At 31.0% G+C, this 13,557-nt stretch overlaps 1 long non-coding RNA gene across 4 annotated transcripts in view; it reads right to left on the reverse strand.

Moving 5' to 3' along the window:
* Nucleotides 1–13,557, reverse strand: part of LOC134381856 (uncharacterized) — a 115,147-nt gene that overhangs the window by 35,695 nt on the left and 65,895 nt on the right. For 3 of the 4 annotated variants that reach the window (XR_010024026.1, XR_010024028.1, XR_010024025.1), the window contains one exon: nt 6,275–6,356. The exons of the other annotated variant lie outside the window; for it this stretch is intronic. This is a non-coding gene — a long non-coding RNA (uncharacterized LOC134381856). The remainder of the gene's footprint in view (nt 1–6,274; nt 6,357–13,557) is intronic. 4 annotated transcript variants of the gene reach the window in all.

The raw sequence follows: 13,557 nt of genomic DNA on the forward strand, positions 1-13,557 counted from the left end.
AAATTTTTTAGCTTATTAAAATTTCACAAACATTATCTTAAATAGATGCACATCAGCCTTCTGAACATGTTATTTAATCAGCCTTTTATTATTGGACTCTAAAAATTCTTCCAATGTTTTAATATTATAAGCAACACTATAACACACACATGGATTACTTCTTAAGAGTATGTTTATGAACTGCTTTTAAAATATTAGAAAGCTGCAATAGATGATTATTCTTTTAATGTGCTAAAATCCTAAAAATATAGCTGGTTCACACATAACTATCTCAGAAATAAAAATCAACTATATCAATTATTGGTATAAAATTAATATATGAACTTTAGAACCTGATGTTCAGGCTGGTATTTTGAAGTTTGGATGTCTTAGCCCACATGCTTTTCTTCATTTTTGTTCCTTAAAATTTTCATTTTCATTTATATTGCTAATACATTTAAGAGGTTAATATGTATGAATAAATGAGGCACAATTAATGATAAAAGTTATATCCCTCAGGTGTGTGAGGGTAGAGAAAAAGGTTACGAGCGATGGTTAATGCCAGACGTTAAAGTCAAGAAACACTTGGCACACATGAGAGATTTGGCCTAATTAAAAAAAAATGTATAGGAATTAGTTGGGGGAGAACTGGGTGGTGAAGTGGCAGAAATACAATCACAGAGATAGAAACATGGGTGGATTAGAACTAGTTCATTTGAAAAAATTAAACTTAGAAAAGGTTGGGGCAAGATCATGAAGCACCAAGCTAAGGAGTTTGAATTTTACCCTATAGGAAAAAGCAGTGTTTTAGGAAGATTAAATCAGTGGTATATACCATAGAAGATAAAATTGCTAGATGGAAACAATTAGAGGTAAAGAACTTCTCAGTTAAGATGCTACTGAATAGAAATAAATGAGAAATAATGAAGTACTTAATTGTAGCAGCAATTCCAAGGATGGAGGAATCAAAGATGATTGTGGTTCATTTGGGTAAATGACAAACATGAAAAAATTTAGTATCTCTTAGAGCCACTACTTTGACACTAGCTAAATTAATCAACTGGAAAACAGTTTCAGAGCTATCAAAGCACAGCTTGTAAAAACCTGATCATCATGCACATACCTCTTAGCCATCCATTTAAACATTTTGTTTGTATTCTAAATGGCCTCAGATGGAGATTCTAACCTCGGGTCAGATTCATAAAAATATTCTGTCCAATTAGCAAAGGTCAAATAGGATGAGGCCCATACAACTAGCAGGGGTACTATCTTAAAGAAGTATGGAAAAGTGAATCTATGGATTAAACTAAAAGCTTAAACAGCTGTAAGATCTGGCCTCTATAACCTATTTGATCCTATTAGCTACTTTTCTCCCTTTTTATACATTTGATCACAGCCACACACACCTCCTTGCAGTTCCTTGTACACACCAAAAGTGCTTTAGCTTAAAGGTTTTGTATTTGCTATTTCATCTGCTTAAAAGGCTCTTCTCCCAGATACTCACATGGTTTGCTCCCTTACCGTTTTAAACACATCTTTGTGAGGCATTTCCTGACCATACTATTTTAAAATATACTTCTTCTGCCTCCCTAAACACTTTTATCGCATCACTCCCACCTTCTCTGCTTTATTTTCTCCACAGAACTTATCACTATGTGACATACCGTAAAAAGTACCTGTCAGTTTTCTCTATTCCATTACTCACTTCCCAACTCCAAGATTGTAAGCCCCATGAGAGTTGGGATTTAGGTTTTGTTCAGTGATGACTTTCACCTAAATAGCAGAAAGAGTAAATCTGTACCTCTCTCTATATAAATGTTTCAAATCTATTTTTAATGCTACTTGTCAAACATTAACATTTTCACATTGCTAGAAAAGGCATTAATGAAAATATAAACAAACTGATATAAAAATCTGTGTAGACTAAGTTAGAACTTATAAAATCTCTTAAGAAATAATGTACTTAAACTATCTTGACTTATACTATGGAACCGCAATACCATTTGCTTCATACTAAAATGGTATTTTTAACAAATCATATAAAAACTTAAAAAAAATTACCCTACTGTTACTATCATAGGCATTAGGTCCTAAGAGAAATGTTTTAGTGGTAATATAAGAATTCATGTCTCTAAAAATGTTAGATTCATAAGTATAAGCATTCTCAAAGATTATAAAATAACAAAATGTGAGCAATTTGAAGTTTTTACCACTTCTTAAAGATATTCTTTAGTAGCACCATCCATACTTAGGAGATAAAAATAAGTTATAAGTTATAAAAGAATATATAGAATACATTCAATAATAAATTAGATTGAGGAACTAGTGACAGAGTGGTTCAAAATTTTTCTTTGTCAGCAGAATTTCTCCAACAAAATCTAAACCTTTGTAAGATTAATATAAACAATAAGATTCTTCAGGCAGTTTACATTTCTTCAACATCAAAAGGTCACAACAATATAATAAAAGATTATTCCAAAATCTACATAAGGAAGGATCTATGCTAATCTAAGTGTGTTACTCATGAAACTTTTGCATAAATTCCATGTATTAATAATAAAAAAATAAAACAAAATAAAAATTATAAACATTGAATTTCAGTATAATAAAGAGAAAAACCAGCAACTAACCTGTCACCTTACACAGTAATTTTAATATATAAGACTTAAACATTTACTTTGGCAACATATTTTTCATTGCACATAGCCTTAAAAAGAAAAGACATTAGAAATACCTGGGATGTATTTTATAAATAAACAAGGTAAGAAGATAAACTCTTAAATTTCTGGTGGAGAAGTTAACTCTACATTAAAGGGACTCATCAAGCTATTAATAATAATAAAACAGAGTTATAAAAATCCCCTGACGAGAGTAAGAAAATAGATATTTTTAGTAGATGGGAATGTATTGATGATGTTTTCTTATTTCTTCTCCAAAATATGCAAGTGATATATCTAAATACTTTCTAGAGCCAAATCTATCTCAAAAGTTTAGGACATTAACTTCTTTCCTTTTTGATATTTAATGCGAAACAACACTTAGAATAAAACTTTTTCCATGAGGAAGAGACAGTAATATCCACCTGCAAAAGGAAAAATATACAATTTGACATAGAATGTCAACTTTTAAATAAATAAATGCATTAACTTAGAGATCATGGTTTATGAAAGTATAATCTTGCTAATCCAAGTATTGCTAACCTGTGCATGTGGCAGTAATGATATTTAGTGGCTTAAAAACACATAACTATAATAACCAAAAAGATATATAATTAATTGGAGAAAATCTTTAATGTTAAATAATGGAATTTAGTCTATGGTTTTCAAATCTGCTATCACATATTAATCTGTGTGATCTGCAGAGATTTGTATTTAAATTAGGATGCAAACTGAATTCCTGAACTACTGAAATACTCTTCTTGCTAACTCTTGGATACTCGCTTGAAATCCTCTGAGTTTGCTCCAAACTCAATCCATATTCCAAGTAACAGAGATGCCAATATTGGAATTATTTGGCATCACCTTAAAAAGAAACCTGAATGAAAAAGATTAGGATGTTTTTCCCAAAGAAGATGGAAAAAATAAAAACAACATATAGCCATATAAAATATTTATATTTTGCAAAATCAAGAGCCAAATTAAGGCTAACATTAAAAGGTATAACTTTTATTTTACTACTGGCTCCTTATGTGTTTCAAAATTACTCATGAAGATGGAAGTGTATTAACTCTACAAATAAAACTTCCAGTCCTGTTGAGAGTAATGTAAAAGTCCATTTCATTACATATTGACAGGCTATTTCTTCTTCTCTAAGAAGAGACTGGAAAGAAACTGCATACTTTTACAATAAGTTTTAATTCAACATTTTTTTCTATATTTCCTTACTCCCCAGATATTACAATGTATCATCAATCCATTGTCAGGACTAATAACAAGAAAAGTTTTCATTTAGATATAATAGCCCTAATTGGTCCGTCTTCACATCAGGAGCACCCAGATATAAAGATTCACCTGGTAAATTAAAGTGCAGGGTTTTTCTCTGGTCATTTAGGAGACAGACTGAATACATATAATTTTCTAAATCCAGACTTTAGATACATTTAGGAACACTAAAACAAAAAAAGAAACCTAACTCCTGGGTTGTTCTGGAACATATTAGATAGTATACTGGACAAACTTTGTAATACATTTAGTAAATATTTCTAAGCATCTATGTGTTAGGTCCTGAAATATTTTTAGTAAAACCAAAAATTATCATACGTATGTTAGAGTCTTTCATACAATGGTTGAAATGAAATAAAGAAGAAAGGATAAGAGCTTGATGAATGATTTTTAAAAGCATGAAGGCAATATTATCTCCATGTAAAAGCTGGCATTTAATTCTAGCCACCAGTCAGCCACCAAACATACATACATACATACATAAATAAATAAATGATTCTAGCCACCATATGTATGATATATTGCTTCTCTATTTTGGGAAAAAAAAATTGCAGGAAAAAAAGTGAAATTGTTAATAAGAGCTTTGTCTTAATATAAGATTTCACTTTCAAATTAGATTTTAAACAGAAAGTCCTTTACCCCTTGAATACAATTCCTTAGATGATAGTGAAAAACTTTTAGGATTTCCAAAATAGACAATTATGCTTGGAAAGGATTCGTTCAGAAGTGCTTTTATTTTGTATACTTTCTGCTTGGTTACAATTGAAAAGAATAAGATACTCCTTGTAGAAAACAACATGAGTTATGGAAAACTACACAAATGTACTCATCTTATCCTAAACATCATTTTTTAATTTAATGACTTAAAACACCACAATAAAGAATAGAAGGTAAAGAAAGCATTTTCCTTCAAATTTTAATTAAAACATTTTGGATGTATCTATATCTATAAAATTAAATATAATTAATTTGGTTTTATGCTCAAGTTAAATATTGGATATAAAAAGGTAAACAAGACCTTCATATTTTTGACTTGTCAAACAAAAATCTTCACCTAAGGATTAAGAAAAACATTTTAATAAAAACAAGAAAAATAGCATACTATTATAAAGTTAGAAGACATAGCATTAAAATCCTGATCTGTCATCTGTAGCAAATTATGTACTTAAATTGACTTTCTGTTTTCCCAGGCTGGTCATCTATAAGGTTTTTCCAACCTTTAAAATTATGATTAAGTGCATTTCGAGACCCTGAATTTCAGGAATTTAATTCACATGTTTTGATGCTTTCCCCCTTCACTTACAAGGGAATATTTAGAAAACATTATTAAAAATTGTCCCAAATTCTGTTCAAAATGCATAATATATTTTATACTTTACCTGTGAGATAAGCAAATATTTTTAAAGTAATTTCAAAGCAAGGGGAAAACTAGTGTTTGTTTTATCTTAAGCAAAAATCTGAATTAATATTTATAATAAATATAAATGTTCATTAAAATAAATTCCTCTGATGTCATACTACTTCAAGAAACTCTTGATGGCATTCAACACAATTATTAAATTGCTATTATACTATTTTAATAAACACAATACACCTGAAAAGTTAGTAGTAACTTATTTTTACAGAATCATACTAAACATAATAAGATTATTAATAATACTGAAAACACATTATCAATAAAACTAAGAACACATAAGTAAAATTAATACAGGTTAAAATGCAACTGTAGAGTATGGCCAACCTTACTTCAGCAGCACAGTTAATACTGGAGATAATTTTAGAATCTTAACACCAATATTTACGTGCTGCTAAGGCACTGCTGACACTACTATCATAAAAGCTATGAAAAAAAAATTTTTTTCTTCAGATGATCAGATCCTTGTATTTTTGAGGCAGCACAATATGGCCTGCACCTTTTCAAAATCCACAAACCATTATGTGCTGCTACTTTACTCCAAGGTTTTTTGTTTTTTAAACACACATTAGCACCTAAAGAATACAAAAAATATTTTCTTTTAGAAAAAAGAGAATACATTAAAAAAACCCATGTGTAAAGATTCTAACATTGATATAATACGCATTATTAGTTATTTCTTAGAAGCTTCTGAGTAGGATAATACAATTTATTTTTACATCAAAGACTTAATGAAAGCCTACCATGTGCCCAGCACACTGCTACAAATTAGGAATACAACGATGAATATTATGAGGAAAAGAAAAACATTTTTTTCCCTGTGCCCACTTAATAAGGCAATATCGTTAAATATTTACCAGATTTTTTAATGTATCCAATATATGAAGTTATTTTTTCCTTGTATAAGCAAAAAAGTAAATTCATAAAATTTAGTCTTTACCTTGGTAAAAGCAGAATTTACAGACAGCATTTTGATCCTTGCATTACACCTTTCAAAAGACATCTTCTTCAAGCAGGTAAGACTTCATGTCAAGGGAAAAACATGAAATGACATGCAAAAGCTAAGTTTCAGTAAACTTAAGCTAGCAAATTGCAAATACACTTTTAAAGAAAAAGACTAGAAATCACATGAAATATTTTAATACTAAATAAAGTAAAAATATACAAAGCCCAAACAAACCAATTCTCCCTTAGAAAATGTGTCATTAAAAAAAATCCAAATATTGGGCTGGCCAGTTACCTCAGTTGGTTAGAATGTGGTGCTAATAACACTAAGGTCCAGGGTTCAATACCTGTACTGGCCAGCTGCCAAAAAGAAAAAAAAATCCAAATATTATTTTACTGTCAACATTTATCTCCATATTAGAAGATTACTCTCAGAGTTGGATATCACTTTATATAATAAGTAATATGAAGCCTCAGAATGATGAGTTAATTTGTTACCCTGAGATGAGAAATAGGAATCCCGTAGCTCTTAGTCTTCCTATTCCCTACCTATCTTCATTCCATACACCAGATAAAAGGAAATATACTCCTAAGTAGTTTCTACTTAGACGTAGGAATGAAATTACCTCCCTCTCTCTAAAGACACCAGAAAACTGCTACCACTCCAGTTCAAGTCTTGTCAGTCTTTTTTGCCCCAGTTTTCTCATCATTAAAATGGCTATAATAAAGCTACAGTACTTCCAATACAAAATAAGGTGATGTGTACAACCAAAGCACTGAAACTTGTCCCTCCATTCTAATATCTAATTGTTTATTAAAAACACACTGTCGTATCTTCCACATTATTTTTTTGTACTTTCCCATTAAAAATATATGTAGCTAATCTAACCTGTGTTTCATATATTACTCTATTATTGTCTCAAATTTCTGCACAATTTTAAACATGTAACCAAGTTATATCTGTTTGCAATGACTTGAGAAACACAAAACATATATTTGTATTTATCAATTACTTTAAGGAATTGTCCTTTAGGTTCCCCCGACACTCACTTTCCAGATAAAAATTTTAACATATTTTCAAATTAAAAGGCTACATACAGTTTTTCATTTAACAAATATTTTACTGAACATCTACTATGCGCCAAGCACCGTCCCAGTTGTTATAATGGGACACTAGCGTACCAAATACACCATCTTTTCTCAGAAAGAATTTAAAATGATTTAAATTGCAAGACATGAAATCATGAAATAAGTAAACTGTTCAAGACCACAAACTGTTATCCCTGCACAACAGATGTAAATACTAAATGGTTATTCTAAATATTAAATGATTATTCCAAAATCAAATGATTACTTCAAAATCAAGAAGAAATTGAGTTATTTCAATTCCAATCCTTCCTTTCTTGTGTATGTGTGCAAAGTCTGTGTATTTTCAACTTAGCCAAGAGTGTCAAATTTGAGAGAAATAAATGTAAATATTCACATTCATGTCAGTTTTACGAATCTCTTAAAAAATTTCACAGCAAGAATGTTCTCATTTATTATTTTTTAAATTGTGGTTAAGTATATATAACAAAAATTTACCATTTTAGTCATTTTAAGTGTACAGCTCTGTGGCATTAGGTACATTCACATTTTTGTACAACCATCACCACCTTCCATCTGCAGAACTTCCCCCCAAACTTATACCGTACCCATTAAACACTAAACACCCATTCCTCCTGTTCCTCAGCCCCAGGAAATCACCATTCTACTTTCTGTCTCTATGAATTTGCCTATTCTAGGTGACTCATATAAGTGGGAATCACACAGTATTTGTCCTTTTGTGTCTTATTTTACTTAGCATAACTTTTTCAAGGTTCATCTATATTGTAGCATGCATCAGGATTTCTTTCCTTTACATAGAATACTATTCCATTGTGTGTGTATAAACTATATTTTGTTTATTCATTCATTTGGTGATGGTCATTTAGGATGTTTCCATTTTTTGGCTATTATGAACAACGCAATGACCATGGTATACAAATATCTGAGATCCTTCTTTCAATTCTCTCGGTTATACACCCAAAAGTGGAACTGCTGGATTACACGGTTAATTCTATTTTTAATATTTTCAGGAATTGCCATACTGTCTTCCACAGTGGCTGCACCATTTTACATTCCCACCAGCAATTTACAAGGGTTCCAATTTCTCCACATACTTGCCAACATTTATTTAGCCATCCTAATGAGAATGAAGTGGTACCTCACTGTGGTTTTGACTTGCATTTCTCTAATGATTAATGATATTAAGCATCTTGTATTTATTGGCCATCTGTATATCTTCTCTAGAGAAATGTCTATTCAAGTCCTTTGCTCATTTTTTGATTGGGTTGTTTTCTGAGTTCTTTACATATTCTGAATATTAACCGCTTATCAGCTATATGATTTGAAAATATTTTGTACCATTCTGTGGACTACCTTTTATTTTGTTGATAGTATCCTTTGACATACAAAAGTTTTAAATTTTGATGAAGTCCAATTTATCTATTTTTGTTGTTGCCTTGCTTTTGGTGTCATATTTAAGAAATCACTTCCAAATCCAATGTCTTGATGTTTTTTCCCTGCATTTTCTTCTAAGACTTTCAGAGTTTTAGCTCTTATGTTTAGGTCTCTGATCCATCTTGAGTTAATCTTTGTAGATGTTGTAAAGTAAGGGTCCAACTTCATTCTTTTCTGCATGGATATCCAGCTTTTCCAATAGCCTTTGTTGAAAAGACTATCCTTTCCCCATCAAATGGGGACCCCTTTTCGCACCTTTGTTGAAAATCATTTGAACATATGTGCAAGGGTTTATTTCTTAGCCCTTGCATCTATTTCCACTGGTCTATGTGTCTGTCATTATTCCAGTACCACACTGTTTTGATTACCATGGCTTTGAGGTAAGTTTTGAAATCAGGTACTGTGAGATCTCCAACTTTGTTCTTTTTCAAAATTGTTTTGGTTATTTGGTACCCCTGAAGATTCCATACAAATTTTAAAATGGATTTTCCTATTTCTGCTAAAAAATGTTGGGATTTTGATAGGGATTACATTGAATCTGTAGATCACTTAGGGTAGGTAGTATTGTCATCTTAACAACATTAAGTCTTCCAGTTCATGAACATGAAATGTCTTTCCTTTTCTTTGTCATCTTTAATTTCTTTCAGCAATATTTTGTAGTTTGCTGTGTAAGTCTTTTGGCTCCTTGATTAAATTTATTCCTAAATATTTTATTCTTTTTGATGCTTTGTAAATGGAACTGTTTCAGTTTTTTGTTTTGTTTTGTTTGTGGAACCTTAAGGGTTTTCTAAACATAAGATCATGTTATCTGTGAACAGAGATTAACTTTATAATAATCTTTTATACATAAAATGGTTCAAGAGCATGTGGCAATGTTGGTCCATTCACTCTCCCATTCACCTAGAAAAATAACATACAAGTGTCTCCTCTCTTCCTTCAAACTCCCAACATCTCCCCTTTCATCCTTACTTTCACCAAGAAAATAGAAACTACCAGAAAAGAAATTTCCCCAGTTTCCACCAAATCTATCTACATGTATCTGTGCTCATATAACTCTTCCTTTTATTATAGATAAAACATTACTGTTCATAAGAAAATCCCTTCCCTGTATACTAGATTTTATCCACTTGCTTAAGGATATTCTGCTAGCAATTCTTCTCTGTACCTTTAATCTTTTTCTCTATTGGATAATTCCCACTGGCAAAAATGTTATAATTTCTCTCAGTGTAATTTCATCTCTTAAAGATTATTAATTTCTGTGATAATGTTGCAATTTTATCACCAATGTTTTAATAAACAATCTCAGAGGAAGATTTTTTTTCCCCTATTTCTATTTTTAACTGAGATAGTTAAAATAACTGGTTTCTATTTGAAAGCCTGATAAATTTAAACCATTAGAAAAAATTTATTTCCACACTCCAGAAAAATATGGAAATTCTTGGTTTAAATGTATTAAACTGAAAGATTAAGTGGAGTAATTCTAGGCAGACAGAGAAGGCGTATCTCCTTCTTTACTTGTGTTAAATAGTAACAATAATCTCCTCCCAGTGTGGTTAGGTTTGATTTTCTCTTTCTACTTATCTTCTTTCCTCTTATCTTTCTACTTACCTTCTTTCTATTTTGGGGCTGCCAAAGTAGGTTTTATATTATGCCTTCAAGAAAAGGCTATTTTAAATAAAAAATTCCCTTGAATCTGTAAGTTTAGGCTGTTTCTACTGTCACATGATAGGGATATTCAGATGCCAATTCATGGAATGAAAATATTTCTGCTAGTTTGTTGTTTAGACATATCCTTATTTGTCACTACATTACTTCAGGTTTTTCAAATGCTTACTTGTACTTTTGACCCAGCGTCAACACAATTCATAATAGTTATTACTTTCTTCAAATATGCTTCGAATTCTGCACTTGAAGCTCTGAGGAACTAGGTATATGTAGCACCTGGGCCACAGAATGACTATCCTTGCTCAGAGACAGTAGAAAAATGTACAAGTTGTATAATGCCAATATTATACCTGGAGGAAAATTTTAAAATAGCTGTTCCTTAAGATCTTCAAGCAAAGGCCTAAGTTATGGGCTCTACCTAAACTGCATGACAATTTCACTAAACATGGTAATTTTTTCATTACCCTATTATAAAGCTGAAATATTTATAAAATGTCCAAATATATAAAATATACAGGAAACATTAAAATTTGCTTTTGCTTAACTCTTATTTCTTGGATATAAATGCTTAAAAACAAAAAGACTATATAAGTAGAGAAGATACCTTTAAAATTCAGTGTTGAGACCAGGCATATAATGAAATAATATTCAGATATAATCCAAAAAGACGGCTCTATAATCTAAAACAAAGTTTTAGTTTCTTAGTTAAAAGGAATATAAAGTTTTACTGTTCTACAGTCCCTTTATTTCTTCTGAAATGAATAAATGAATGATTGCTTGAAAACTGTGTGGAAAATCAATTTCAATCTATACAATTTATTCCAGAAAGTCAGGCTATATGTTTAAGCCCCCTGAATATGTTATTATTTTACTATTAAATTCCCTAACAAGTTTCCTTATATACAAAGTTAAATTACTTAGAGGTGAAACATTCATTTTTGAATTTTTGATGACTTTACTCCCTAGATATCACTAAATTACAAATGTGCCATAATGTTAATCAAGAAATGCAATACAAAAAGGTTTGATAAGAACATAAATAAATATGTTATTTACCGTACACATTTCTTCTTAGATACATTTTTCTTTTGCTTCCTTCTATGACCTAATTATGAATACTTGCCCACTGTTATTCTCTTTATGCTCAACTTTCATCCTATGTCAATCATTCCTTTAGTCAATTAGCCAACAAAACCAACTGATTCTTTGAGATCTTAGTTCATTAATTTCTTTGTTATTCTCAATTTCATACCTTAAAACTAGGCCTAAGTACCTTATACCTACAATTGCATTTCAGCTGGACTTATCTTTAGTCAATTAATAAAATTTCCTAAACCTCACATATTCAAGAATTTATCTAGTTTCTTAAGAAGAGTCTCTACTTTTCTCCCTAAGAATCAAGTACTGGGTAATCAGGATCTATCCAATATTTCCTACTTCTCTCCAATGGAAAAACTGCCTTTCCAGTTAAAAGGTCTCTTCTAAGAGAAATGACAACCAAATGCAATGTGTGGACCTTTTTGAGATATGAAGAAATTTTAATAGGAACTGGACATTATAGTAAGGGATTATTAATAATTTTGTTAGTGTGTTATAAGTATGGTGGTCATATATTTAGGAAAAAAGGGTCCCTATATTAAGAGAAGCATAATGAAGTAGTTATGAGTGGACATAACAGTGACCAAGCATGATATTATTGTGGCCACCAGGTAAGTGAAACAAATACAAGGGTACTTCAAAGGGTTTGTGGAAAGATTTGTATTATCTTTCAATTCTATCTGTTCACAAACTTTTTGAAGTACCCTTGTATTCACTAATCCTCTTTCCATTTATTCCTACTTTAAAGAACAATTTAAGTCTATCTTCCCCAGTGGATTCTCACTTCAGCCTTTTCAGCTGATACTGAATTGTCCATTCACTAACAACTTCTGAATATAGACAATTATTCAAGGTACTGAGTACTGTGCTGAACAGGTAATTTATTTCACTATTTCGCATCTCCCTCCATTCCAACTGGACTAGTTATGTGGCAATCTTTCCTGATATGGCTCAGGCCATTCCTATATCTTAGCACAATGGAAATATCATAGCACCTCCATCCCTTAAATTTCTGCTTTTGAAGTTTGCTAGCTAAAGGAAAAGCCACTTTCCCTAACCAGATATGGAAAGAGCCCTAAGTTTGGCTAGATGTACAACCAAAGGAAAGAGCTACACAAAGAAAAATCAGAAAATAGAACCATTCAGTTCTTGTCCTTTATCCTTACAGAGCAATCATAGTTCCAAGTCTGGTGATTTATATTCCAGGCTGTGGGCCCTTAATTTGTCTCTACTGGCTTTTGATATCTTTTAACTTTCCATTTTTATGACCTCTCAAGAAAAAAAATAGTCATTCTGAAAGGTGAGAGAAAAGTAAATAAATTAAATGTCTTGCTTAAGAAGTCAACTTCAATATAAATCTGAGTAGATGGGAATCTTTAAATATTTTTACTTAGTTTTCTTTCTATATAACAGAATTTAATAGATTTTTAAAAAATATAGTAAAAAGCAAATTGTACATAAATTAATGTTTTTTTTCCCTCCTTGTCAATCATTTACAACTCTAATTTTGTTTTCATTAACATTTGTTTAGGCATATTTAATTTCTGTCTTACAAGTGCTCTAATATCAGTTCATTTAGTTTACATAAGGCATTACTGCATTTAACAAAACATTTAGAAATCCTAAGCGTGACTCCTAAAACACAAAATCATCCTGAGTACAATAGAGTTCACTGGTCAATTTCTGCATTTCTAACTTACTGTCAATATAATAAACAGCAGAAATAGTTTATTGAGGCAACAATGACATAGAACAGTGAATTTAAAGCCAGAAGACCTAAGATGGAATCCTGGCTCTGTCTCTTATGAATCCTTACCTTGGGTAAGTTATTTTAGATGGGCTCTCAGCTTCATCTTTTGTAAAATCGGGCTATTAATGCCTAATTCATAGCCCTGTTGCTTAGATTATGTAATCTTAAACTTGTAAGAGCACATCTAGTAGTAAATAGGTGTTCAATAAATGCCCAATGAGTCT

This window comes from Cynocephalus volans, chromosome 7, assembly GCF_027409185.1.
Source record: "Cynocephalus volans isolate mCynVol1 chromosome 7, mCynVol1.pri, whole genome shotgun sequence".
Classification (NCBI taxonomy): domain Eukaryota; kingdom Metazoa; phylum Chordata; class Mammalia; order Dermoptera; family Cynocephalidae; genus Cynocephalus; species Cynocephalus volans.